This window comes from Schistocerca piceifrons, unplaced genomic scaffold, assembly GCF_021461385.2.
Source record: "Schistocerca piceifrons isolate TAMUIC-IGC-003096 unplaced genomic scaffold, iqSchPice1.1 HiC_scaffold_1684, whole genome shotgun sequence".
Taxonomy (NCBI): domain Eukaryota; kingdom Metazoa; phylum Arthropoda; class Insecta; order Orthoptera; family Acrididae; genus Schistocerca; species Schistocerca piceifrons.
The window spans coordinates 224,346-247,119 of record NW_025727550.1 but is presented as its reverse complement, the minus strand read 5'-3'; the positions used below and the strand labels follow the sequence as shown (position 1 = coordinate 247,119).

Here is a 22,774-nt window from a genome sequence, read left to right as displayed (position 1 = left end):
ATTACGAAACGCGAACAGTGGCCCTGTGGCGCAACGGATAACGCGTCTGACTACGGATCAGAAGATTCCAGGTTCGAATCCTGGCAGGGTCGGCATTTTGTTAGTTGCGGGCGCGTAGCTAGGCAGTGCGTTCGAATGTTTCCACCTGCGTGCAGTGCAATGTCAATCCTGAGCATCTCGCAGCTGCATCTCGAGACGATCGTGGTAAATATCGCTTCGTGCAAGCGTCAGCGTAGCGTCAGTCGAGCAAAGTCGAGACAAGTCAAGCTGAGAGATGTCACACAGTTAATTAATCGGTACGCGACGCAGACAACGCTTTTCCAAGTGTCCCATGTCACGCACCGCAGAGGGCGAACACCTCCACGCAGCAGAGTGGCGCAGTGGAAGCGTGCTGGGCCCATAACCCAGAGGTCCGTGGATCGAAACCACGCTCTGCTAAAATTATTCTTTTTCTTGGGTGCTTCGAGCTCGTTCACTAAGCCTCGGGTGCGATGATTCAGCGTCAACGGCAAACCCTGTAAGTTCTGAAACGACGACGACGTGGTGTGAAGAATACGAGAAACACTTCCTAAGACGCAGACTTTCTTACGATTCTGCAGCAACTACATTTCTCGATCACAACGTTAATGTCCTTTCGGGCCACACGTGCAACTTTTGCGATATAAAAATCGCACCTCCCCGGCGGGGAATCGAACCCCGGTCTCCCGCGTGACAGGCGGGGATACTAACCACTATACTACCGAGGAATACGCAATCGGTACCTACAATGCACGCTCACTTATGATTCTCAAGTAGGTGATACATCTCAAATCTAGCGTCCCGATGCTTTCAGAGTCAGCTGCTACGAAATAAAAGTATGCCCCAGGTGAGGCTCGAACTCACAACCCCGGCATTGCTCACGGCTACTGCCTTATAAGTACCGTGCGCTAACCAATTGCGCCACTGGGGCTACAGCAGTGTGCTTTCAGTTAGCGGTATTCGCTTTGCTGCCAACCTGTTGTGGCTACAGATCCATCATACGACCGTCACCTGCGGCCATACTGCGACTTTAGCACCCGTCTACGGATGCTTCATACGATTCTTGTTTCATATGCTACACTTACAAGCATATCAGCCGCTTGTCATCACCGAAAAATTGCAGAAAACGCGCGCCTTGCCGTCTGCTACCTGTCCAACGGCGAGGGCAGATGTGTGGCAAGCTCTAAGCTATGCAGGCGCACCATGGCCGAGCAGCTAGAGGGGAGATGCCTTCCTTGGCAGCTCCCTGCAGAGTGCGGAAGACCGGAGTGGCCGCGCCGCCGTTGTCAGTGGACGACACGCAGTTGACGAGCCACCGAGAACGCGTTGCTCCGCGATGTGTAGCAGCCTCTTATTACGAAACGCGAACAGTGGCCCTGTGGCGCAACGGATAACGCGTCTGACTACGGATCAGAAGATTCCAGGTTCGAATCCTGGCAGGGTCGGCATTTTGTTAGTTGCGGGCGCGTAGCTAGGCAGTGCGTTCGAATGTTTCCACCTGCGTGCAGTGCAATGTCAATCCTGAGCATCTCGCAGCTGCATCTCGAGACGATCGTGGTAAATATCGCTTCGTGCAAGCGTCAGCGTAGCGTCAGTCGAGCAAAGTCGAGACAAGTCAAGCTGAGAGATGTCACACAGTTAATTAATCGGTACGCGACGCAGACAACGCTTTTCCAAGTGTCCCATGTCACGCACCGCAGAGGGCGAACACCTCCACGCAGCAGAGTGGCGCAGTGGAAGCGTGCTGGGCCCATAACCCAGAGGTCCGTGGATCGAAACCACGCTCTGCTAAAATTATTCTTTTTCTTGGGTGCTTCGAGCTCGTTCACTAAGCCTCGGGTGCGATGATTCAGCGTCAACAGCAAACCCTGTAAGTTCTGAAACGACGACGACGTGGTGTGAAGAATACGAGAAACACTTCCTAAGACGCAGACTTTCTTACGATTCTGCAGCAACTACATTTCTCGATCACAACGTTAATGTCCTTTCGGGCCACACGTGCAACTTTTGCGATATAAAAATCGCACCTCCCCGGCGGGGAATCGAACCCCGGTCTCCCGCGTGACAGGCGGGGATACTAACCACTATACTACCGAGGAATACGCAATCGGTACCTACAATGCACGCTCACTTATGATTCTCAAGTAGGTGATACATCTCAAATCTAGCGTCCCGATGCTTTCAGAGTCAGCTGCTACGAAATAAAAGTATGCCCCAGGTGAGGCTCGAACTCACAACCCCGGCATTGCTCACGGCTACTGCCTTATAAGTACCGTGCGCTAACCAATTGCGCCACTGGGGCTACAGCAGGGTGCTTTCAGTTAGCGGTATTCGCTTTGCTGCCAACCTGTTGTGGCTACAGATCCATCATACGACCGTCACCTGCGGCCATACTGCGACTTTAGCACCCGTCTACGGATGCTTCATACGATTCTTGTTTCATATGCTACACTTACAAGCATATCAGCCGCTTGTCATCACCGAAAAATTGCAGAAAACGCGCGCCTTGCCGTCTGCTACCTGTCCAACGGCGAGGGCAGATGTGTGGCAAGCTCTAAGCTATGCAGGCGCACCATGGCCGAGCAGCTAGAGGGGAGATGCCTTCCTTGGCAGCTCCCTGCAGAGTGCGGAAGACCGGAGTGGCCGCGCCGCCGTTGTCAGTGGACGACACGCAGTTGACGAGCCACCGAGAACGCGTTGCTCCGCGATGTGTAGCAGCCTCTTATTACGAAACGCGAACAGTGGCCCTGTGGCGCAACGGATAACGCGTCTGACTACGGATCAGAAGATTCCAGGTTCGAATCCTGGCAGGGTCGGCATTTTGTTAGTTGCGGGCGCGTAGCTAGGCAGTGCGTTCGAATGTTTCCACCTGCGTGCAGTGCAATGTCAATCCTGAGCATCTCGCAGCTGCATCTCGAGACGATCGTGGTAAATATCGCTTCGTGCAAGCGTCAGCGTAGCGTCAGTCGAGCAAAGTCGAGACAAGTCAAGCTGAGAGATGTCACACAGTTAATTAATCGGTACGCGACGCAGACAACGCTTTTCCACGTGTCCCATGTCACGCACCGCAGAGGGCGAACACCTCCACGCAGCAGAGTGGCGCAGTGGAAGCGTGCTGGGCCCATAACCCAGAGGTCCGTGGATCGAAACCACGCTCTGCTAAAATTATTCTTTTTCTTGGGTGCTTCGAGCTCGTTCACTAAGCCTCGGGTGCGATGATTCAGCGTCAACAGCAAACCCTGTAAGTTCTGAAACGACGACGACGTGGTGTGAAGAATACGAGAAACACTTCCTAAGACGCAGACTTTCTTACGATTCTGCAGCAACTACATTTCTCGATCACAACGTTAATGTCCTTTCGGGCCACACGTGCAACTTTTGCGATATAAAAATCGCACCTCCCCGGCGGGGAATCGAACCCCGGTCTCCCGCGTGACAGGCGGGGATACTAACCACTATACTACCGAGGAATACGCAATCGGTACCTACAATGCACGCTCACTTATGATTCTCAAGTAGGTGATACATCTCAAATCTAGCGTCCCGATGCTTTCAGAGTCAGCTGCTACGAAATAAAAGTATGCCCCAGGTGAGGCTCGAACTCACAACCCCGGCATTGCTCACGGCTACTGCCTTATAAGTACCGTGCGCTAACCAATTGCGCCACTGGGGCTACAGCAGGGTGCTTTCAGTTAGCGGTATTCGCTTTGCTGCCAACCTGTTGTGGCTACAGATCCATCATACGACCGTCACCTGCGGCCATACTGCGACTTTAGCACCCGTCTACGGATGCTTCATACGATTCTTGTTTCATATGCTACACTTACAAGCATATCAGCCGCTTGTCATCACCGAAAAATTGCAGAAAACGCGCGCCTTGCCGTCTGCTACCTGTCCAACGGCGAGGGCAGATGTGTGGCAAGCTCTAAGCTATGCAGGCGCACCATGGCCGAGCAGCTAGAGGGGAGATGCCTTCCTTGGCAGCTCCCTGCAGAGTGCGGAAGACCGGAGTGGCCGCGCCGCCGTTGTCAGTGGACGACACGCAGTTGACGAGCCACCGAGAACGCGTTGCTCCGCGGTGTGTAGCAGCCTCTTATTACGAAACGCGAACAGTGGCCCTGTGGCGCAACGGATAACGCGTCTGACTACGGATCAGAAGATTCCAGGTTCGAATCCTGGCAGGGTCGGCATTTTGTTAGTTGCGGGCGCGTAGCTAGGCAGTGCGTTCGAATGTTTCCACCTGCGTGCAGTGCAATGTCAATCCTGAGCATCTCGCAGCTGCATCTCGAGACGATCGTGGTAAATATCGCTTCGTGCAAGCGTCAGCGTAGCGTCAGTCGAGCAAAGTCGAGACAAGTCAAGCTGAGAGATGTCACACAGTTAATTAATCGGTACGCGACGCAGACAACGCTTTTCCAAGTGTCCCATGTCACGCACCGCAGAGTGGCGCAGTGGAAGCGTGCTGGGCCCATAACCCAGAGGTCCGTGGATCGAAACCACGCTCTGCTAAAATTATTCTTTTTCTTGGGTGCTTCGAGCTCGTTCACTAAGCCTCGGGTGCGATGATTCAGCGTCAACAGCAAACCCTGTAAGTTCTGAAACGACGACGACGTGGTGTGAAGAATACGAGAAACACTTCCTAAGACGCAGACTTTCTTACGATTCTGCAGCAACTACATTTCTCGATCACAACGTTAATGTCCTTTCGGGCCACACGTGCAACTTTTGCGATATAAAAATCGCACATCCCCGGCGGGGAATCGAACCCCGGTCTCCCGCGTGACAGGCGGGGATACTAACCACTATACTACCGAGGAATACGCAATCGGTACCTACAATGGACGCTCACTTATGATTCTCAAGTAGGTGATACATCTCAAATCTAGCGTCCCGATGCTTTCAGAGTCAGCTGCTACGAAATAAAAGTATACCCCAGGTGAGGCTCGAGCTCACAACCCCGGCATTGCTCACGGCTACTGCCTTATAAGTACCGTGCGCTAACCAATTGCGCCACTGGGGCTACAGCAGGGTGCTTTCAGTTAGCGGTATTCGCTTTGCTGCCAACCTGTTGTGGCTACAGATCCATCATACGACCGTCACCTGCGGCCATACTGCGACTTTAGCACCCGTCTACGGATGCTTCATACGATTCTTGTTTCATATGCTACACTTACAAGCATATCAGCCGCTTGTCATCACCCAAAAATTGCAGAAAACGCGCGCCTTGCCGTCTGCTACCTGTCCAACGGCGAGGGCAGATGTGTGGCAAGCTCTAAGCTATGCAGGCGCACCATGGCCGAGCAGCTAGAGGGGAGATGCCTTCCTTGGCAGCTCCCTGCAGAGTGCGGAAGACCGGAGTGGCCGCGCCGCCGTTGTCAGTGGACGACACGCAGTTGACGAGCCACCGAGAACGCGTTGCTCCGCGATGTGTAGCAGCCTCTTATTACGAAACGCGAACAGTGGCCCTGTGGCGCAACGGATAACGCGTCTGACTACGGATCAGAAGATTCCAGGTTCGAATCCTGGCAGGGTCGGCATTTTGTTAGTTGCGGGCGCGTAGCTAGGCAGTGCGTTCGAATGTTTCCACCTGCGTGCAGTGCAATGTCAATCCTGAGCATCTCGCAGCTGCATCTCGAGACGATCGTGGTAAATATCGCTTCGTGCAAGCGTCAGCGTAGCGTCAGTCGAGCAAAGTCGAGACAAGTCAAGCTGAGAGATGTCACACAGTTAATTAATCGGTACGCGACGCAGACAACGCTTTTCCAAGTGTCCCATGTCACGCACCGCAGAGTGGCGCAGTGGAAGCGTGCTGGGCCCATAACCCAGAGGTCCGTGGATCGAAACCACGCTCTGCTAAAATTATTCTTTTTCTTGGGTGCTTCGAGCTCGTTCACTAAGCCTCGGGTGCGATGATTCAGCGTCAACAGCAAACCCTGTAAGTTCTGAAACGACGACGACGTGGTGTGAAGAATACGAGAAACACTTCCTAAGACGCAGACTTTCTTACGATTCTGCAGCAACTACATTTCTCGATCACAACGTTAATGTCCTTTCGGGCCACACGTGCAACTTTTGCGATATAAAAATCGCACATCCCCGGCGGGGAATCGAACCCCGGTCTCCCGCGTGACAGGCGGGGATACTAACCACTATACTACCGAGGAATACGCAATCGGTACCTACAATGGACGCTCACTTATGATTCTCAAGTAGGTGATACATCTCAAATCTAGCGTCCCGATGCTTTCAGAGTCAGCTGCTACGAAATAAAAGTATACCCCAGGTGAGGCTCGAGCTCACAACCCCGGCATTGCTCACGGCTACTGCCTTATAAGTACCGTGCGCTAACCAATTGCGCCACTGGGGCTACAGCAGGGTGCTTTCAGTTAGCGGTATTCGCTTTGCTGCCAACCTGTTGTGGCTACAGATCCATCATACGACCGTCACCTGCGGCCATACTGCGACTTTAGCACCCGTCTACGGATGCTTCATACGATTCTTGTTTCATATGCTACACTTACAAGCATATCAGCCGCTTGTCATCACCCAAAAATTGCAGAAAACGCGCGCCTTGCCGTCTGCTACCTGTCCAACGGCGAGGGCAGATGTGTGGCAAGCTCTAAGCTATGCAGGCGCACCATGGCCGAGCAGCTAGAGGGGAGATGCCTTCCTTGGCAGCTCCCTGCAGAGTGCGGAAGACCGGAGTGGCCGCGCCGCCGTTGTCAGTGGACGACACGCAGTTGACGAGCCACCGAGAACGCGTTGCTCCGCGATGTGTAGCAGCCTCTTATTACGAAACGCGAACAGTGGCCCTGTGGCGCAACGGATAACGCGTCTGACTACGGATCAGAAGATTCCAGGTTCGAATCCTGGCAGGGTCGGCATTTTGTTAGTTGCGGGCGCGTAGCTAGGCAGTGCGTTCGAATGTTTCCACCTGCGTGCAGTGCAATGTCAATCCTGAGCATCTCGCAGCTGCATCTCGAGACGATCGTGGTAAATATCGCTTCGTGCAAGCGTCAGCGTAGCGTCAGTCGAGCAAAGTCGAGACAAGTCAAGCTGAGAGATGTCACACAGTTAATTAATCGGTACGCGACGCAGACAACGCTTTTCCAAGTGTCCCATGTCACGCACCGCAGAGGGCGAACACCTCCACGCAGCAGAGTGGCGCAGTGGAAGCGTGCTGGGCCCATAACCCAGAGGTCCGTGGATCGAAACCACGCTCTGCTAAAATTATTCTTTTTCTTGGGTGCTTCGAGCTCGTTCACTAAGCCTCGGGTGCGATGATTCAGCGTCAACAGCAAACCCTGTAAGTTCTGAAACGACGACGACGTGGTGTGAAGAATACGAGAAACACTTCCTAAGACGCAGACTTTCTTACGATTCTGCAGCAACTACATTTCTCGATCACAACGTTAATGTCCTTTCGGGCCACACGTGCAACTTTTGCGATATAAAAATCGCACCTCCCCGGCGGGGAATCGAACCCCGGTCTCCCGCGTGACAGGCGGGGATACTAACCACTATACTACCGAGGAATACGCAATCGGTACCTACAATGCACGCTCACTTATGATTCTCAAGTAGGTGATACATCTCAAATCTAGCGTCCCGATGCTTTCAGAGTCAGCTGCTACGAAATAAAAGTATGCCCCAGGTGAGGCTCGAACTCACAACCCCGGCATTGCTCACGGCTACTGCCTTATAAGTACCGTGCGCTAACCAATTGCGCCACTGGGGCTACAGCAGGGTGCTTTCAGTTAGCGGTATTCGCTTTGCTGCCAACCTGTTGTGGCTACAGATCCATCATACGACCGTCACCTGCGGCCATACTGCGACTTTAGCACCCGTCTACGGATGCTTCATACGATTCTTGTTTCATATGCTACACTTACAAGCATATCAGCCGCTTGTCATCACCGAAAAATTGCAGAAAACGCGCGCCTTGCCGTCTGCTACCTGTCCAACGGCGAGGGCAGATGTGTGGCAAGCTCTAAGCTATGCAGGCGCACCATGGCCGAGCAGCTAGAGGGGAGATGCCTTCCTTGGCAGCTCCCTGCAGAGTGCGGAAGACCGGAGTGGCCGCGCCGCCGTTGTCAGTGGACGACACGCAGTTGACGAGCCACCGAGAACGCGTTGCTCCGCGATGTGTAGCAGCCTCTTATTACGAAACGCGAACAGTGGCCCTGTGGCGCAACGGATAACGCGTCTGACTACGGATCAGAAGATTCCAGGTTCGAATCCTGGCAGGGTCGGCATTTTGTTAGTTGCGGGCGCGTAGCTAGGCAGTGCGTTCGAATGTTTCCACCTGCGTGCAGTGCAATGTCAATCCTGAGCATCTCGCAGCTGCATCTCGAGACGATCGTGGTAAATATCGCTTCGTGCAAGCGTCAGCGTAGCGTCAGTCGAGCAAAGTCGAGACAAGTCAAGCTGAGAGATGTCACACAGTTAATTAATCGGTACGCGACGCAGACAACGCTTTTCCAAGTGTCCCATGTCACGCACCGCAGAGGGCGAACACCTCCACGCAGCAGAGTGGCGCAGTGGAAGCGTGCTGGGCCCATAACCCAGAGGTCCGTGGATCGAAACCACGCTCTGCTAAAATTATTCTTTTTCTTGGGTGCTTCGAGCTCGTTCACTAAGCCTCGGGTGCGATGATTCAGCGTCAACGGCAAACCCTGTAAGTTCTGAAACGACGACGACGTGGTGTGAAGAATACGAGAAACACTTCCTAAGACGCAGACTTTCTTACGATTCTGCAGCAACTACATTTCTCGATCACAACGTTAATGTCCTTTCGGGCCACACGTGCAACTTTTGCGATATAAAAATCGCACCTCCCCGGCGGGGAATCGAACCCCGGTCTCCCGCGTGACAGGCGGGGATACTAACCACTATACTACCGAGGAATACGCAATCGGTACCTACAATGCACGCTCACTTATGATTCTCAAGTAGGTGATACATCTCAAATCTAGCGTCCCGATGCTTTCAGAGTCAGCTGCTACGAAATAAAAGTATGCCCCAGGTGAGGCTCGAACTCACAACCCCGGCATTGCTCACGGCTACTGCCTTATAAGTACCGTGCGCTAACCAATTGCGCCACTGGGGCTACAGCAGTGTGCTTTCAGTTAGCGGTATTCGCTTTGCTGCCAACCTGTTGTGGCTACAGATCCATCATACGACCGTCACCTGCGGCCATACTGCGACTTTAGCACCCGTCTACGGATGCTTCATACGATTCTTGTTTCATATGCTACACTTACAAGCATATCAGCCGCTTGTCATCACCGAAAAATTGCAGAAAACGCGCGCCTTGCCGTCTGCTACCTGTCCAACGGCGAGGGCAGATGTGTGGCAAGCTCTAAGCTATGCAGGCGCACCATGGCCGAGCAGCTAGAGGGGAGATGCCTTCCTTGGCAGCTCCCTGCAGAGTGCGGAAGACCGGAGTGGCCGCGCCGCCGTTGTCAGTGGACGACACGCAGTTGACGAGCCACCGAGAACGCGTTGCTCCGCGATGTGTAGCAGCCTCTTATTACGAAACGCGAACAGTGGCCCTGTGGCGCAACGGATAACGCGTCTGACTACGGATCAGAAGATTCCAGGTTCGAATCCTGGCAGGGTCGGCATTTTGTTAGTTGCGGGCGCGTAGCTAGGCAGTGCGTTCGAATGTTTCCACCTGCGTGCAGTGCAATGTCAATCCTGAGCATCTCGCAGCTGCATCTCGAGACGATCGTGGTAAATATCGCTTCGTGCAAGCGTCAGCGTAGCGTCAGTCGAGCAAAGTCGAGACAAGTCAAGCTGAGAGATGTCACACAGTTAATTAATCGGTACGCGACGCAGACAACGCTTTTCCAAGTGTCCCATGTCACGCACCGCAGAGGGCGAACACCTCCACGCAGCAGAGTGGCGCAGTGGAAGCGTGCTGGGCCCATAACCCAGAGGTCCGTGGATCGAAACCACGCTCTGCTAAAATTATTCTTTTTCTTGGGTGCTTCGAGCTCGTTCACTAAGCCTCGGGTGCGATGATTCAGCGTCAACAGCAAACCCTGTAAGTTCTGAAACGACGACGACGTGGTGTGAAGAATACGAGAAACACTTCCTAAGACGCAGACTTTCTTACGATTCTGCAGCAACTACATTTCTCGATCACAACGTTAATGTCCTTTCGGGCCACACGTGCAACTTTTGCGATATAAAAATCGCACCTCCCCGGCGGGGAATCGAACCCCGGTCTCCCGCGTGACAGGCGGGGATACTAACCACTATACTACCGAGGAATACGCAATCGGTACCTACAATGCACGCTCACTTATGATTCTCAAGTAGGTGATACATCTCAAATCTAGCGTCCCGATGCTTTCAGAGTCAGCTGCTACGAAATAAAAGTATGCCCCAGGTGAGGCTCGAACTCACAACCCCGGCATTGCTCACGGCTACTGCCTTATAAGTACCGTGCGCTAACCAATTGCGCCACTGGGGCTACAGCAGGGTGCTTTCAGTTAGCGGTATTCGCTTTGCTGCCAACCTGTTGTGGCTACAGATCCATCATACGACCGTCACCTGCGGCCATACTGCGACTTTAGCACCCGTCTACGGATGCTTCATACGATTCTTGTTTCATATGCTACACTTACAAGCATATCAGCCGCTTGTCATCACCGAAAAATTGCAGAAAACGCGCGCCTTGCCGTCTGCTACCTGTCCAACGGCGAGGGCAGATGTGCGGCAAGCTCTAAGCTATGCAGGCGCACCATGGCCGAGCAGCTAGAGGGGAGATGCCTTCCTTGGCAGCTCCCTGCAGAGTGCGGAAGACCGGAGTGGCCGCGCCGCCGTTGTCAGTGGACGACACGCAGTTGACGAGCCACCGAGAACGCGTTGCTCCGCGGTGTGTAGCAGCCTCTTATTACGAAACGCGAACAGTGGCCCTGTGGCGCAACGGATAACGCGTCTGACTACGGATCAGAAGATTCCAGGTTCGAATCCTGGCAGGGTCGGCATTTTGTTAGTTGCGGGCGCGTAGCTAGGCAGTGCGTTCGAATGTTTCCACCTGCGTGCAGTGCAATGTCAATCCTGAGCATCTCGCAGCTGCATCCCGAGACGATCGTGGTAAATATCGCTTCGTGCAAGCGTCAGCGTAGCGTCAGTCGAGCAAAGTCGAGACAAGTCAAGCTGAGAGATGTCACACAGTTAATTAATCGGTACGCGACGCAGACAACGCTTTTCCAAGTGTCCCATGTCACGCACCGCAGAGTGGCGCAGTGGAAGCGTGCTGGGCCCATAACCCAGAGGTCCGTGGATCGAAACCACGCTCTGCTAAAATTATTCTTTTTCTTGGGTGCTTCGAGCTCGTTCACTAAGCCTCGGGTGCGATGATTCAGCGTCAACAGCAAACCCTGTAAGTTCTGAAACGACGACGACGTGGTGTGAAGAATACGAGAAACACTTCCTAAGACGCAGACTTTCTTACGATTCTGCAGCAACTACATTTCTCGATCACAACGTTAATGTCCTTTCGGGCCACACGTGCAACTTTTGCGATATAAAAATCGCACATCCCCGGCGGGGAATCGAACCCCGGTCTCCCGCGTGACAGGCGGGGATACTAACCACTATACTACCGAGGAATACGCAATCGGTACCTACAATGGACGCTCACTTATGATTCTCAAGTAGGTGATACATCTCAAATCTAGCGTCCCGATGCTTTCAGAGTCAGCTGCTACGAAATAAAAGTATACCCCAGGTGAGGCTCGAGCTCACAACCCCGGCATTGCTCACGGCTACTGCCTTATAAGTACCGTGCGCTAACCAATTGCGCCACTGGGGCTACAGCAGGGTGCTTTCAGTTAGCGGTATTCGCTTTGCTGCCAACCTGTTGTGGCTACAGATCCATCATACGACCGTCACCTGCGGCCATACTGCGACTTTAGCACCCGTCTACGGATGCTTCATACGATTCTTGTTTCATATGCTACACTTACAAGCATATCAGCCGCTTGTCATCACCGAAAAATTGCAGAAAACGCGCGCCTTGCCGTCTGCTACCTGTCCAACGGCGAGGGCAGATGTGTGGCAAGCTCTAAGCTATGCAGGCGCACCATGGCCGAGCAGCTAGAGGGGAGATGCCTTCCTTGGCAGCTCCCTGCAGAGTGCGGAAGACCGGAGTGGCCGCGCCTCCGTTGTCAGTGGACGACACGCAGTTGACGAGCCACCGAGAACGCGTTGCTCCGCGATGTGTAGCAGCCTCTTATTACGAAACACGAACAGTGGCCCTGTGGCGCAACGGATAACGCGTCTGACTACGGATCAGAAGATTCCAGGTTCGAATCCTGGCAGGGTCGGCATTTTGTTAGTTGCGGGCGCGTAGCTAGGCAGTGCGTTCGAATGTTTCCACCTGCGTGCAGTGCAATGTCAATCCTGAGCATCTCGCAGCTGCATCTCGAGACGATCGTGGTAAATATCGCTTCGTGCAAGCGTCAGCGTAGCGTCAGTCGAGCAAAGTCGAGACAAGTCAAGCTGAGAGATGTCACACAGTTAATTAATCGGTACGCGACGCAGACAACGCTTTTCCAAGTGTCCCATGTCACGCACCGCAGAGGGCGAACACCTCCACGCAGCAGAGTGGCGCAGTGGAAGCGTGCTGGGCCCATAACCCAGAGGTCCGTGGATCGAAACCACGCTCTGCTAAAATTATTCTTTTTCTTGGGTGCTTCGAGCTCGTTCACTAAGCCTCGGGTGCGATGATTCAGCGTCAACAGCAAACCCTGTAAGTTCTGAAACGACGACGACGTGGTGTGAAGAATACGAGAAACACTTCCTAAGACGCAGACTTTCTTACGATTCTGCAGCAACTACATTTCTCGATCACAACGTTAATGTCCTTTCGGGCCACACGTGCAACTTTTGCGATATAAAAATCGCACATCCCCGGCGGGGAATCGAACCCCGGTCTCCCGCGTGACAGGCGGGGATACTAACCACTATACTACCGAGGAATACGCAATCGGTACCTACAATGCACGCTCACTTATGATTCTCAAGTAGGTGATACATCTCAAATCTAGCGTCCCGATGCTTTCAGAGTCAGCTGCTACGAAATAAAAGTATACCCCAGGTGAGGCTCGAGCTCACAACCCCGGCATTGCTCACGGCTACTGCCTTATAAGTACCGTGCGCTAACCAATTGCGCCACTGGGGCTACAGCAGGGTGCTTTCAGTTAGCGGTATTCGCTTTGCTGCCAACCTGTTGTGGCTACAGATCCATCATACGACCGTCACCTGCGGCCATACTGCGACTTTAGCACCCGTCTACGGATGCTTCATACGATTCTTGTTTCATATGCTACACTTACAAGCATATCAGCCGCTTGTCATCACCGAAAAATTGCAGAAAACGCGCGCCTTGCCGTCTGCTACCTGTCCAACGGCGAGGGCAGATGTGTGGCAAGCTCTAAGCTATGCAGGCGCACCATGGCCGAGCAGCTAGAGGGGAGATGCCTTCCTTGGCAGCTCCCTGCAGAGTGCGGAAGACCGGAGTGGCCGCGCCTCCGTTGTCAGTGGACGACACGCAGTTGACGAGCCACCGAGAACGCGTTGCTCCGCGATGTGTAGCAGCCTCTTATTACGAAACGCGAACAGTGGCCCTGTGGCGCAACGGATAACGCGTCTGACTACGGATCAGAAGATTCCAGGTTCGAATCCTGGCAGGGTCGGCATTTTGTTAGTTGCGGGCGCGTAGCTAGGCAGTGCGTTCGAATGTTTCCACCTGCGTGCAGTGCAATGTCAATCCTGAGCATCTCGCAGCTGCATCTCGAGACGATCGTGGTAAATATCGCTTCGTGCAAGCGTCAGCGTAGCGTCAGTCGAGCAAAGTCGAGACAAGTCAAGCTGAGAGATGTCACACAGTTAATTAATCGGTACGCGACGCAGACAACGCTTTTCCAAGTGTCCCATGTCACGCACCGCAGAGGGCGAACACCTCCACGCAGCATAGTGGCGCAGTGGAAGCGTGCTGGGCCCATAACCCAGAGGTCCGTGGATCGAAACCACGCTCTGCTAAAATTATTCTTTTTCTTGGGTGCTTCGAGCTCGTTCACTAAGCCTCGGGTGCGATGATTCAGCGTCAACAGCAAACCCTGTAAGTTCTGAAACGACGACGACGTGGTGTGAAGAATACGAGAAACACTTCCTAAGACGCAGACTTTCTTACGATTCTGCAGCAACTACATTTCTCGATCACAACGTTAATGTCCTTTCGGGCCACACGTGCAACTTTTGCGATATAAAAATCGCACCTCCCCGGCGGGGAATCGAACCCCGGTCTCCCGCGTGACAGGCGGGGATACTAACCACTATACTACCGAGGAATACGCAACCGGTACCTACAATGCACGCTCACTTATGATTCTCAAGTAGGTGATACATCTCAAATCTAGCGTCCCGATGCTTTCAGAGTCAGCTGCTACGAAATAAAAGTATGCCCCAGGTGAGGCTCGAACTCACAACCCCGGCATTGCTCACGGCTACTGCCTTATAAGTACCGTGCGCTAACCAATTGCGCCACTGGGGCTACAGCAGGGTGCTTTCAGTTAGCGGTATTCGCTTTGCTGCCAACCTGTTGTGGCTACAGATCCATCATACGACCGTCACCTGCGGCCATACTGCGACTTTAGCACCCGTCTACGGATGCTTCATACGATTCTTGTTTCATATGCTACACTTACAAGCATATCAGCCGCTTGTCATCACCGAAAAATTGCAGAAAACGCGCGCCTTGCCGTCTGCTACCTGTCCAACGGCGAGGGCAGATGTGTGGCAAGCTCTAAGCTATGCAGGCGCACCATGGCCGAGCAGCTAGAGGGGAGATGCCTTCCTTGGCAGCTCCCTGCAGAGTGCGGAAGACCGGAGTGGCCGCGCCGCCGTTGTCAGTGGACGACACGCAGTTGACGAGCCACCGAGAACGCGTTGCTCCGCGATGTGTAGCAGCCTCTTATTACGAAACGCGAACAGTGGCCCTGTGGCGCAACGGATAACGCGTCTGACTACGGATCAGAAGATTCCAGGTTCGAATCCTGGCAGGGTCGGCATTTTGTTAGTTGCGGGCGCGTAGCTAGGCAGTGCGTTCGAATGTTTCCACCTGCGTGCAGTGCAATGTCAATCCTGAGCATCTCGCAGCTGCATCTCGAGACGATCGTGGTAAATATCGCTTCGTGCAAGCGTCAGCGTAGCGTCAGTCGAGCAAAGTCGAGACAAGTCAAGCTGAGAGATGTCACACAGTTAATTAATCGGTACGCGACGCAGACAACGCTTTTCCAAGTGTCCCATGTCACGCACCGCAGAGTGGCGCAGTGGAAGCGTGCTGGGCCCATAACCCAGAGGTCCGTGGATCGAAACCACGCTCTGCTAAAATTATTCTTTTTCTTGGGTGCTTCGAGCTCGTTCACGAAGCCTCGGGTGCGATGATTCAGCGTCAACAGCAAACCCTGTAAGTTCTGAAACGACGACGACGTGGTGTGAAGAATACGAGAAACACTTCCTAAGACGCAGACTTTCTTACGATTCTGCAGCAACTACATTTCTCGATCACAACGTTAATGTCCTTTCGGGCCACACGTGCAACTTTTGCGATATAAAAATCGCACATCCCCGGCGGGGAATCGAACCCCGGTCTCCCGCGTGACAGGCGGGGATACTAACCACTATACTACCGAGGAATACGCAATCGGTACCTACAATGCACGCTCACTTATGATTCTCAAGTAGGTGATACATCTCAAATCTAGCGTCCCGATGCTTTCAGAGTCAGCTGCTACGAAATAAAAGTATACCCCAGGTGAGGCTCGAGCTCACAACCCCGGCATTGCTCACGGCTACTGCCTTATAAGTACCGTGCGCTAACCAATTGCGCCACTGGGGCTACAGCAGGGTGCTTTCAGTTAGCGGTATTCGCTTTGCTGCCAACCTGTTGTGGCTACAGATCCATCATACGACCGTCACCTGCGGCCATACTGCGACTTTAGCACCCGTCTACGGATGCTTCATACGATTCTTGTTTCATATGCTACACTTACAAGCATATCAGCCGCTTGTCATCACCGAAAAATTGCAGAAAACGCGCGCCTTGCCGTCTGCTACCTGTCCAACGGCGAGGGCAGATGTGTGGCAAGCTCTAAGCTATGCAGGCGCACCATGGCCGAGCAGCTAGAGGGGAGATGCCTTCCTTGGCAGCTCCCTGCAGAGTGCGGAAGACCGGAGTGGCCGCGCCTCCGTTGTCAGTGGACGACACGCAGTTGACGAGCCACCGAGAACGCGTTGCTCCGCGATGTGTAGCAGCCTCTTATTACGAAACGCGAACAGTGGCCCTGTGGCGCAACGGATAACGCGTCTGACTACGGATCAGAAGATTCCAGGTTCGAATCCTGGCAGGGTCGGCATTTTGTTAGTTGCGGGCGCGTAGCTAGGCAGTGCGTTCGAATGTTTCCACCTGCGTGCAGTGCAATGTCAATCCTGAGCATCTCGCAGCTGCATCTCGAGACGATCGTGGTAAATATCGCTTCGTGCAAGCGTCAGCGTAGCGTCAGTCGAGCAAAGTCGAGACAAGTCAAGCTGAGAGATGTCACACAGTTAATTAATCGGTACGCGACGCAGACAACGCTTTTCCAAGTGTCCCATGTCACGCACCGCAGAGGGCGAACACCTCCACGCAGCATAGTGGCGCAGTGGAAGCGTGCTGGGCCCATAACCCAGAGGTCCGTGGATCGAAACCACGCTCTGCTAAAATTATTCTTTTTCTTGGGTGCTTCGAGCTCGTTCACTAAGCCTCGGGTGCGATGATTCAGCGTCAACAGCAAACCCTGTAAGTTCTGAAACGACGACGACGTGGTGTGAAGAATACGAGAAACACTTCCTAAGACGCAGACTTTCTTACGATTCTGCAGCAACTACATTTCTCGATCACAACGTTAATGTCCTTTCGGGCCACACGTGCAACTTTTGCGATATAAAAATCGCACCTCCCCGGCGGGGAATCGAACCCCGGTCTCCCGCGTGACAGGCGGGGATACTAACCACTATACTACCGAGGAATACGCAACCGGTACCTACAATGCACGCTCACTTATGATTCTCAAGTAGGTGATACATCTCAAATCTAGCGTCCCGATGCTTTCAGAGTCAGCTGCTACGAAATAAAAGTATGCCCCAGGTGAGGCTCGAACTCACAACCCCGGCATTGCTCACGGCTACTGCCTTATAAGTACCGTGCGCTAACCAATTGCGCCACTGGGGCTACAGCAGGGTGCTTTCAGTTAGCGGTATTCGCTTTGCTGCCAACCTGTTGTGGCTACAGATCCATCATACGACCGTCACCTGCGGCCATACTGCGACTTTAGCACCCGTCTACGGATGCTTCATACGATTCTTGTTTCATATGCTACACTTACAAGCATATCAGCCGCTTGTCATCACCGAAAAATTGCAGAAAACGCGCGCCTTGCCGTCTGCTACCTGTCCAACGGCGAGGGCAGATGTGTGGCATGCTCTAAGCTATGCAGGCGCACCATGGCCGAGCAGCTAGAGGGGAGATGCCTTCCTTGGCAGCTCCCTGCAGAGTGCGGAAGACCGGAGTGGCCGCGCCTCCGTTGTCAGTGGACGACACGCAGTTGACGAGCCACCGAGAACGCGTTGCTCCGCGATGTGTAGCAGCCTCTTATTACGAAACGCGAACAGTGGCCCTGTGGCGCAACGGATAACGCGTCTGACTACGGATCAGAAGATTCCAGGTTCGAATCCTGGCAGGGTCGGCATTTTGTTAGTTGCGGGCGCGTAGCTAGGCAGTGCGTTCGAATGTTTCCACCTGCGTGCAGTGCAATGTCAATCCTGAGCATCTCGCAGCTGCATCTCGAGACGATCGTGGTAAATATCGCTTCGTGCAAGCGTCAGCGTAGCGTCAGTCGAGCAAAGTCGAGACAAGTCAAGCTGAGAGATGTCACACAGTTAATTAATCGGTACGCGACGCAGACAACGCTTTTCCAAGTGTCCCATGTCACGCACCGCAGAGTGGCGCAGTGGAAGCGTGCTGGGCCCATAACCCAGAGGTCCGTGGATCGAAACCACGCTCTGCTAAAATCATTCTTTTTCTTGGGTGCTTCGAGCTCGTTCACTAAGCCTCGGGTGCGATGATTCAGCGTCAACAGCAAACCCTGTAAGTTCTGAAACGACGACGACGTGGTGTGAAGAATACGAGAAACACTTCCTAAGACGCAGACTTTCTTACGATTCTGCAGCAACTACATTTCTCGATCACAACGTTAATGTCCTTTCGGGCCACACGTGCAACTTTTGCGATATAAAAATCGCACCTCCCCGGCGGGGAATCGAACCCCGGTCTCCCGCGTGACAGGCGGGGATACTAACCACTATACTACCGAGGAATACGCAATCGGTACCTACAATGCACGCTCACTTATGATTCTCAAGTAGGTGATACATCTCAAATCTAGCGTCCCGATGCTTTCAGAGTCAGCTGCTACGAAATAAAAGTATGCCCCAGGTGAGGCTCGAACTCACAACCCCGGCATTGCTCACGGCTACTGCCTTATAAGTACCGTGCGCTAACCAATTGCGCCACTGGGGCTACAGCAGGGTGCTTTCAGTTAGCGGTATTCGCTTTGCTGCCAACCTGTTGTGGCTACAGATCCATCATACGACCGTCACCTGCGGCCATACTGCGACTTTAGCACCCGTCTACGGATGCTTCATACGATTCTTGTTTCATATGCTACACTTACAAGCATATCAGCCGCTTGTCATCACCGAAAAATTGCAGAAAACGCGCGCCTTGCCGTCTGCTACCTGTCCAACGGCGAGGGCAGATGTGTGGCAAGCTCTAAGCTATGCAGGCGCACCATGGCCGAGCAGCTAGAGGGGAGATGCCTTCCTTGGCAGCTCCCTGCAGAGTGCGGAAGACCGGAGTGACCGCGCCGCCGTTGTCAGTGGACGACACGCAGTTGACGAGCCACCGAGAACGCGTTGCTCCGCGGTGTGTAGCAGCCTCTTATTACGAAACGCGAACAGTGGCCCTGTGGCGCAACGGATAACGCGTCTGACTACGGATCAGAAGATTCCAGGTTCGAATCCTGGCAGGGTCGGCATTTTGTTAGTTGCGGGCGCGTAGCTAGGCAGTGCGTTCGAATGTTTCCACCTGCGTGCAGTGCAATGTCAATCCTGAGCATCTCGCAGCTGCATCTCGAGACGATCGTGGTAAATATCGCTTCGTGCAAGCGTCAGCGTAGCGTCAGTCGAGCAAAGTCGAGACAAGTCAAGCTGAGAGATGTCACACAGTTAATTAATCGGTACGCGACGCAGACAACGCTTTTCCAAGTGTCCCATGTCACGCACCGCAGAGGGCGAACGCCTCCATCAGCAGAGTGGCGCAGTGGAAGCGTGCTGGGCCCATAACCCAGAGGTCCGTGGATCGAAACCACGCTCTGCTAAAATTATTCTTTTTCTTGGGTGCTTCGAGCTCGTTCACTAAGCCTCGGGTGCGATGATTCAGCGTCAACAGCAAACCCTGTAAGTTCTGAAACGACGACGACGTGGTGTGAAGAATACGAGAAACACTTCCTAAGACGCAGACTTTCTTACGATTCTGCAGCAACTACATTTCTCGATCACAACGTTAATGTCCTTTCGGGCCACACGTGCAACTTTTGCGATATAAAAATCGCACCTCCCCGGCGGGGAATCGAACCCCGGTCTCCCGCGTGACAGGCGGGGATACTAACCACTATACTACCGAGGAATACGCAATCGGTACCTACAATGCACGCTCACTTATGATTCTCAAGTAGGTGATACATCTCAAATCTAGCGTCCCGATGCTTTCAGAGTCAGCTGCTACGAAATAAAAGTATGCCCCAGGTGAGGCTCGAACTCACAACCCCGGCATTGCTCACGGCTACTGCCTTATAAGTACCGTGCGCTAACCAATTGCGCCACTGGGGCTACAGCAGGGTGCTTTCAGTTAGCGGTATTCGCTTTGCTGCCAACCTGTTGTGGCTACAGATCCATCATACGACCGTCACCTGCGGCCATACTGCGACTTTAGCACCCGTCTACGGATGCTTCATACGATTCTTGTTTCATATGCTACACTTACAAGCATATCAGCCGCTTGTCATCACCGAAAAATTGCAGAAAACGCGCGCCTTGCCGTCTGCTACCTGTCCAACGGCGAGGGCAGATGTGTGGCAAGCTCTAAGCTATGCAGGCGCACCATGGCCGAGCAGCTAGAGGGGAGATGCCTTCCTTGGCAGCTCCCTGCAGAGTGCGGAAGACCGGAGTGGCCGCGCCGCCGTTGTCAGTGGACGACACGCAGTTGACGAGCCACCGAGAACGCGTTGCTCCGCGATGTGTAGCAGCCTCTTATTACGAAACGCGAACAGTGGCCCTGTGGCGCAACGGATAACGCGTCTGACTACGGATCAGAAGATTCCAGGTTCGAATCCTGGCAGGGTCGGCATTTTGTTAGTTGCGGGCGCGTAGCTAGGCAGTGCGTTCGAATGTTTCCACCTGCGTGCAGTGCAATGTCAATCCTGAGCATCTCGCAGCTGCATCTCGAGACGATCGTGGTAAATATCGCTTCGTGCAAGCGTCAGCGTAGCGTCAGTCGAGCAAAGTCGAGACAAGTCAAGCTGAGAGATGTCACACAGTTAATTAATCGGTACGCGACGCAGACAACGCTTTTCCAAGTGTCCCATGTCACGCACCGCAGAGGGCGAACACCTCCACGCAGCAGAGTGGCGCAGTGGAAGCGTGCTGGGCCCATAACCCAGAGGTCCGTGGATCGAAACCACGCTCTGCTAAAATTATTCTTTTTCTTGGGTGCTTCGAGCTCGTTCACTAAGCCTCGGGTGCGATGATTCAGCGTCAACAGCAAACCCTGTAAGTTCTGAAACGACGACGACGTGGTGTGAAGAATACGAGAAACACTTCCTAAGACGCAGACTTTCTTACGATTCTGCAGCAACTACATTTCTCGATCACAACGTTAATGTCCTTTCGGGCCACACGTGCAACTTTTGCGATATAAAAGTCGCACCTCCCCAGCGGGGAATCGAACCCCGGTCTCCCGCGTGACAGGCGGGGATACTAACCACTATACTACCGAGGAATACGCAATCGGTACCTACAATGCACGCTCACTTATGATTCTCAAGTAGGTGATACATCTCAAATCTAGCGTCCCGATGCTTTCAGAGTCAGCTGCTACGAAATAAAAGTATGCCCCAGGTGAGGCTCGAACTCACAACCCCGGCATTGCTCACGGCTACTGCCTTATAAGTACCGTGGGCTAACCAATTGCGCCACTGGGGCTACAGCAGGGTGCTTTCAGTTAGCGGTATTCGCTTTGCTGCCAACCTGTTGTGGCTACAGATCCATCATACGACCGTCACCTGCGGCCATACTGCGACTTTAGCACCCGTCTACGGATGCTTCATACGATTCTTGTTTCATATGCTACACTTACAAGCATATCAGCCGCTTGTCATCACCGAAAAATTGCAGAAAACGCGCGCCTTGCCGTCTGCTACCTGTCCAACGGCGAGGGCAGATGTGTGGCAAGCTCTAAGCTATGCAGGCGCACCATGGCCGAGCAGCTAGAGGGGAGATGCCTTCCTTGGCAGCTCCCTGCAGAGTGCGGAAGACCGGAGTGGCCGCGCCGCCGTTGTCAGTGGACGACACGCAGTTGACGAGCCACCGAGAACGCGTTGCTCCGCGGTGTGTAGCAGCCTCTTATTACGAAACGCGAACAGTGGCCCTGTGGCGCAACGGATAACGCGTCTGACTACGGATCAGAAGATTCCAGGTTCGAATCCTGGCAGGGTCGGCATTTTGTTAGTTGCGGGCGCGTAGCTAGGCAGTGCGTTCGAATGTTTCCACCTGCGTGCAGTGCAATGTCAATCCTGAGCATCTCGCAGCTGCATCTCGAGACGATCGTGGTAAATATCGCTTCGTGCAAGCGTCAGCGTAGCGTCAGTCGAGCAAAGTCGAGACAAGTCAAGCTGAGAGATGTCACACAGTTAATTAATCGGTACGCGACGCAGACAACGCTTTTCCAAGTGTCCCATGTCACGCACCGCAGAGGGCGAACACCTCCACGCAGCAGAGTGGCGCAGTGGAAGCGTGCTGGGCCCATAACCCAGAGGTCCGTGGATCGAAACCACGCTCTGCTAAAATTATTCTTTTTCTTGGGTGCTTCGAGCTCGTTCACTAAGCCTCGGGTGCGATGATTCAGCGTCAACAGCAAACCCTGTAAGTTCTGAAACGACGACGACGTGGTGTGAAGAATACGAGAAACACTTCCTAAGACGCAGACTTTCTTACGATTCTGCAGCAACTACATTTCTCGATCACAACGTTAATGTCCTTTCGGGCCACACGTGCAACTTTTGCGATATAAAAATCGCACCTCCCCGGCGGGGAATCGAACCCCGGTCTCCCGCGCGACAGGCGGGGATACTAACCACTATACTACCGAGGAATACGCAATCGGTACCTACAATGCACGCTCACTTATGATTCTCAAGTAGGTGATACATCTCAAATCTAGCGTCCCGATGCTTTCAGAGTCAGCTGCTACGAAATAAAAGTATGCCCCAGGTGAGGCTCGAACTCACAACCCCGGCATTGCTCACGGCTACTGCCTTATAAGTACCGTGCGCTAACCAATTGCGCCACTGGGGCTACAGCAGGG

At 53.4% G+C, this 22,774-nt stretch overlaps 61 non-coding genes across 61 annotated transcripts; 27 read left to right on the top strand and 34 right to left on the bottom strand.

Moving 5' to 3' along the window:
- The first annotated feature begins 19 nt into the window (after window positions 1–19).
- On the top strand, window positions 20–92 carry Trnar-acg. Its single transcript has one exon. It is a non-coding gene; the product is annotated as a tRNA-Arg (tRNA).
- A 274-nt stretch (window positions 93–366) lies between these two features.
- Trnam-cau lies at window positions 367–438 on the top strand. The gene has a single exon. It is a non-coding gene; the product is annotated as a tRNA-Met (tRNA).
- Window positions 439–674: 236 nt separating this feature from the next.
- On the bottom strand, window positions 675–746 carry Trnad-guc. Its single transcript has one exon. It is a non-coding gene; the product is annotated as a tRNA-Asp (tRNA).
- Window positions 747–857: 111 nt separating this feature from the next.
- On the bottom strand, window positions 858–949 carry Trnai-uau. The gene is given in 2 exon segments: window positions 858–893; window positions 912–949. It is a non-coding gene; the product is annotated as a tRNA-Ile (tRNA).
- A 441-nt stretch (window positions 950–1,390) lies between these two features.
- Trnar-acg lies at window positions 1,391–1,463 on the top strand. The gene has a single exon. It is a non-coding gene; the product is annotated as a tRNA-Arg (tRNA).
- A 274-nt stretch (window positions 1,464–1,737) lies between these two features.
- Window positions 1,738–1,809, top strand: Trnam-cau. Its single transcript has one exon. It is a non-coding gene; the product is annotated as a tRNA-Met (tRNA).
- A 236-nt stretch (window positions 1,810–2,045) lies between these two features.
- On the bottom strand, window positions 2,046–2,117 carry Trnad-guc. Its single transcript has one exon. It is a non-coding gene; the product is annotated as a tRNA-Asp (tRNA).
- Window positions 2,118–2,228: 111 nt separating this feature from the next.
- Trnai-uau lies at window positions 2,229–2,320 on the bottom strand. The gene is given in 2 exon segments: window positions 2,229–2,264; window positions 2,283–2,320. It is a non-coding gene; the product is annotated as a tRNA-Ile (tRNA).
- A 441-nt stretch (window positions 2,321–2,761) lies between these two features.
- Trnar-acg lies at window positions 2,762–2,834 on the top strand. The gene has a single exon. It is a non-coding gene; the product is annotated as a tRNA-Arg (tRNA).
- Window positions 2,835–3,108: 274 nt separating this feature from the next.
- Trnam-cau lies at window positions 3,109–3,180 on the top strand. The gene has a single exon. It is a non-coding gene; the product is annotated as a tRNA-Met (tRNA).
- A 236-nt stretch (window positions 3,181–3,416) lies between these two features.
- Trnad-guc lies at window positions 3,417–3,488 on the bottom strand. Its single transcript has one exon. It is a non-coding gene; the product is annotated as a tRNA-Asp (tRNA).
- Window positions 3,489–3,599: 111 nt separating this feature from the next.
- On the bottom strand, window positions 3,600–3,691 carry Trnai-uau. The gene is given in 2 exon segments: window positions 3,600–3,635; window positions 3,654–3,691. It is a non-coding gene; the product is annotated as a tRNA-Ile (tRNA).
- Window positions 3,692–4,132: 441 nt separating this feature from the next.
- On the top strand, window positions 4,133–4,205 carry Trnar-acg. Its single transcript has one exon. It is a non-coding gene; the product is annotated as a tRNA-Arg (tRNA).
- A 558-nt stretch (window positions 4,206–4,763) lies between these two features.
- On the bottom strand, window positions 4,764–4,835 carry Trnad-guc. The gene has a single exon. It is a non-coding gene; the product is annotated as a tRNA-Asp (tRNA).
- Window positions 4,836–4,946: 111 nt separating this feature from the next.
- On the bottom strand, window positions 4,947–5,038 carry Trnai-uau. The gene is given in 2 exon segments: window positions 4,947–4,982; window positions 5,001–5,038. It is a non-coding gene; the product is annotated as a tRNA-Ile (tRNA).
- Window positions 5,039–5,479: 441 nt separating this feature from the next.
- Trnar-acg lies at window positions 5,480–5,552 on the top strand. The gene has a single exon. It is a non-coding gene; the product is annotated as a tRNA-Arg (tRNA).
- Window positions 5,553–6,110: 558 nt separating this feature from the next.
- Window positions 6,111–6,182, bottom strand: Trnad-guc. Its single transcript has one exon. It is a non-coding gene; the product is annotated as a tRNA-Asp (tRNA).
- Window positions 6,183–6,293: 111 nt separating this feature from the next.
- Trnai-uau lies at window positions 6,294–6,385 on the bottom strand. The gene is given in 2 exon segments: window positions 6,294–6,329; window positions 6,348–6,385. It is a non-coding gene; the product is annotated as a tRNA-Ile (tRNA).
- Window positions 6,386–6,826: 441 nt separating this feature from the next.
- On the top strand, window positions 6,827–6,899 carry Trnar-acg. Its single transcript has one exon. It is a non-coding gene; the product is annotated as a tRNA-Arg (tRNA).
- Window positions 6,900–7,173: 274 nt separating this feature from the next.
- Window positions 7,174–7,245, top strand: Trnam-cau. Its single transcript has one exon. It is a non-coding gene; the product is annotated as a tRNA-Met (tRNA).
- Window positions 7,246–7,481: 236 nt separating this feature from the next.
- On the bottom strand, window positions 7,482–7,553 carry Trnad-guc. The gene has a single exon. It is a non-coding gene; the product is annotated as a tRNA-Asp (tRNA).
- A 111-nt stretch (window positions 7,554–7,664) lies between these two features.
- Trnai-uau lies at window positions 7,665–7,756 on the bottom strand. The gene is given in 2 exon segments: window positions 7,665–7,700; window positions 7,719–7,756. It is a non-coding gene; the product is annotated as a tRNA-Ile (tRNA).
- A 441-nt stretch (window positions 7,757–8,197) lies between these two features.
- Window positions 8,198–8,270, top strand: Trnar-acg. Its single transcript has one exon. It is a non-coding gene; the product is annotated as a tRNA-Arg (tRNA).
- Window positions 8,271–8,544: 274 nt separating this feature from the next.
- Window positions 8,545–8,616, top strand: Trnam-cau. Its single transcript has one exon. It is a non-coding gene; the product is annotated as a tRNA-Met (tRNA).
- Window positions 8,617–8,852: 236 nt separating this feature from the next.
- Window positions 8,853–8,924, bottom strand: Trnad-guc. Its single transcript has one exon. It is a non-coding gene; the product is annotated as a tRNA-Asp (tRNA).
- A 111-nt stretch (window positions 8,925–9,035) lies between these two features.
- On the bottom strand, window positions 9,036–9,127 carry Trnai-uau. Its single transcript is given in 2 exon segments — window positions 9,036–9,071; window positions 9,090–9,127. It is a non-coding gene; the product is annotated as a tRNA-Ile (tRNA).
- A 441-nt stretch (window positions 9,128–9,568) lies between these two features.
- On the top strand, window positions 9,569–9,641 carry Trnar-acg. Its single transcript has one exon. It is a non-coding gene; the product is annotated as a tRNA-Arg (tRNA).
- Window positions 9,642–9,915: 274 nt separating this feature from the next.
- Trnam-cau lies at window positions 9,916–9,987 on the top strand. The gene has a single exon. It is a non-coding gene; the product is annotated as a tRNA-Met (tRNA).
- A 236-nt stretch (window positions 9,988–10,223) lies between these two features.
- Trnad-guc lies at window positions 10,224–10,295 on the bottom strand. The gene has a single exon. It is a non-coding gene; the product is annotated as a tRNA-Asp (tRNA).
- A 111-nt stretch (window positions 10,296–10,406) lies between these two features.
- On the bottom strand, window positions 10,407–10,498 carry Trnai-uau. The gene is given in 2 exon segments: window positions 10,407–10,442; window positions 10,461–10,498. It is a non-coding gene; the product is annotated as a tRNA-Ile (tRNA).
- A 441-nt stretch (window positions 10,499–10,939) lies between these two features.
- Trnar-acg lies at window positions 10,940–11,012 on the top strand. The gene has a single exon. It is a non-coding gene; the product is annotated as a tRNA-Arg (tRNA).
- A 558-nt stretch (window positions 11,013–11,570) lies between these two features.
- Trnad-guc lies at window positions 11,571–11,642 on the bottom strand. The gene has a single exon. It is a non-coding gene; the product is annotated as a tRNA-Asp (tRNA).
- A 111-nt stretch (window positions 11,643–11,753) lies between these two features.
- Window positions 11,754–11,845, bottom strand: Trnai-uau. The gene is given in 2 exon segments: window positions 11,754–11,789; window positions 11,808–11,845. It is a non-coding gene; the product is annotated as a tRNA-Ile (tRNA).
- A 441-nt stretch (window positions 11,846–12,286) lies between these two features.
- Trnar-acg lies at window positions 12,287–12,359 on the top strand. Its single transcript has one exon. It is a non-coding gene; the product is annotated as a tRNA-Arg (tRNA).
- Window positions 12,360–12,633: 274 nt separating this feature from the next.
- Window positions 12,634–12,705, top strand: Trnam-cau. Its single transcript has one exon. It is a non-coding gene; the product is annotated as a tRNA-Met (tRNA).
- A 236-nt stretch (window positions 12,706–12,941) lies between these two features.
- Window positions 12,942–13,013, bottom strand: Trnad-guc. The gene has a single exon. It is a non-coding gene; the product is annotated as a tRNA-Asp (tRNA).
- A 111-nt stretch (window positions 13,014–13,124) lies between these two features.
- On the bottom strand, window positions 13,125–13,216 carry Trnai-uau. Its single transcript is given in 2 exon segments — window positions 13,125–13,160; window positions 13,179–13,216. It is a non-coding gene; the product is annotated as a tRNA-Ile (tRNA).
- Window positions 13,217–13,657: 441 nt separating this feature from the next.
- Trnar-acg lies at window positions 13,658–13,730 on the top strand. The gene has a single exon. It is a non-coding gene; the product is annotated as a tRNA-Arg (tRNA).
- A 582-nt stretch (window positions 13,731–14,312) lies between these two features.
- On the bottom strand, window positions 14,313–14,384 carry Trnad-guc. Its single transcript has one exon. It is a non-coding gene; the product is annotated as a tRNA-Asp (tRNA).
- A 111-nt stretch (window positions 14,385–14,495) lies between these two features.
- Window positions 14,496–14,587, bottom strand: Trnai-uau. Its single transcript is given in 2 exon segments — window positions 14,496–14,531; window positions 14,550–14,587. It is a non-coding gene; the product is annotated as a tRNA-Ile (tRNA).
- Window positions 14,588–15,028: 441 nt separating this feature from the next.
- Window positions 15,029–15,101, top strand: Trnar-acg. The gene has a single exon. It is a non-coding gene; the product is annotated as a tRNA-Arg (tRNA).
- A 558-nt stretch (window positions 15,102–15,659) lies between these two features.
- On the bottom strand, window positions 15,660–15,731 carry Trnad-guc. The gene has a single exon. It is a non-coding gene; the product is annotated as a tRNA-Asp (tRNA).
- A 111-nt stretch (window positions 15,732–15,842) lies between these two features.
- Window positions 15,843–15,934, bottom strand: Trnai-uau. Its single transcript is given in 2 exon segments — window positions 15,843–15,878; window positions 15,897–15,934. It is a non-coding gene; the product is annotated as a tRNA-Ile (tRNA).
- A 441-nt stretch (window positions 15,935–16,375) lies between these two features.
- On the top strand, window positions 16,376–16,448 carry Trnar-acg. The gene has a single exon. It is a non-coding gene; the product is annotated as a tRNA-Arg (tRNA).
- A 582-nt stretch (window positions 16,449–17,030) lies between these two features.
- Window positions 17,031–17,102, bottom strand: Trnad-guc. Its single transcript has one exon. It is a non-coding gene; the product is annotated as a tRNA-Asp (tRNA).
- A 111-nt stretch (window positions 17,103–17,213) lies between these two features.
- Window positions 17,214–17,305, bottom strand: Trnai-uau. Its single transcript is given in 2 exon segments — window positions 17,214–17,249; window positions 17,268–17,305. It is a non-coding gene; the product is annotated as a tRNA-Ile (tRNA).
- A 441-nt stretch (window positions 17,306–17,746) lies between these two features.
- Trnar-acg lies at window positions 17,747–17,819 on the top strand. The gene has a single exon. It is a non-coding gene; the product is annotated as a tRNA-Arg (tRNA).
- A 558-nt stretch (window positions 17,820–18,377) lies between these two features.
- On the bottom strand, window positions 18,378–18,449 carry Trnad-guc. Its single transcript has one exon. It is a non-coding gene; the product is annotated as a tRNA-Asp (tRNA).
- Window positions 18,450–18,560: 111 nt separating this feature from the next.
- Trnai-uau lies at window positions 18,561–18,652 on the bottom strand. Its single transcript is given in 2 exon segments — window positions 18,561–18,596; window positions 18,615–18,652. It is a non-coding gene; the product is annotated as a tRNA-Ile (tRNA).
- Window positions 18,653–19,093: 441 nt separating this feature from the next.
- Trnar-acg lies at window positions 19,094–19,166 on the top strand. The gene has a single exon. It is a non-coding gene; the product is annotated as a tRNA-Arg (tRNA).
- A 273-nt stretch (window positions 19,167–19,439) lies between these two features.
- On the top strand, window positions 19,440–19,511 carry Trnam-cau. Its single transcript has one exon. It is a non-coding gene; the product is annotated as a tRNA-Met (tRNA).
- Window positions 19,512–19,747: 236 nt separating this feature from the next.
- Window positions 19,748–19,819, bottom strand: Trnad-guc. The gene has a single exon. It is a non-coding gene; the product is annotated as a tRNA-Asp (tRNA).
- Window positions 19,820–19,930: 111 nt separating this feature from the next.
- Trnai-uau lies at window positions 19,931–20,022 on the bottom strand. Its single transcript is given in 2 exon segments — window positions 19,931–19,966; window positions 19,985–20,022. It is a non-coding gene; the product is annotated as a tRNA-Ile (tRNA).
- A 441-nt stretch (window positions 20,023–20,463) lies between these two features.
- Trnar-acg lies at window positions 20,464–20,536 on the top strand. Its single transcript has one exon. It is a non-coding gene; the product is annotated as a tRNA-Arg (tRNA).
- Window positions 20,537–20,810: 274 nt separating this feature from the next.
- On the top strand, window positions 20,811–20,882 carry Trnam-cau. Its single transcript has one exon. It is a non-coding gene; the product is annotated as a tRNA-Met (tRNA).
- A 236-nt stretch (window positions 20,883–21,118) lies between these two features.
- Trnad-guc lies at window positions 21,119–21,190 on the bottom strand. The gene has a single exon. It is a non-coding gene; the product is annotated as a tRNA-Asp (tRNA).
- Window positions 21,191–21,301: 111 nt separating this feature from the next.
- Trnai-uau lies at window positions 21,302–21,393 on the bottom strand. Its single transcript is given in 2 exon segments — window positions 21,302–21,337; window positions 21,356–21,393. It is a non-coding gene; the product is annotated as a tRNA-Ile (tRNA).
- Window positions 21,394–21,834: 441 nt separating this feature from the next.
- On the top strand, window positions 21,835–21,907 carry Trnar-acg. The gene has a single exon. It is a non-coding gene; the product is annotated as a tRNA-Arg (tRNA).
- A 274-nt stretch (window positions 21,908–22,181) lies between these two features.
- On the top strand, window positions 22,182–22,253 carry Trnam-cau. The gene has a single exon. It is a non-coding gene; the product is annotated as a tRNA-Met (tRNA).
- A 236-nt stretch (window positions 22,254–22,489) lies between these two features.
- Window positions 22,490–22,561, bottom strand: Trnad-guc. The gene has a single exon. It is a non-coding gene; the product is annotated as a tRNA-Asp (tRNA).
- Window positions 22,562–22,672: 111 nt separating this feature from the next.
- Trnai-uau lies at window positions 22,673–22,764 on the bottom strand. The gene is given in 2 exon segments: window positions 22,673–22,708; window positions 22,727–22,764. It is a non-coding gene; the product is annotated as a tRNA-Ile (tRNA).
- Window positions 22,765–22,774: the final 10 nt, after the last annotated feature.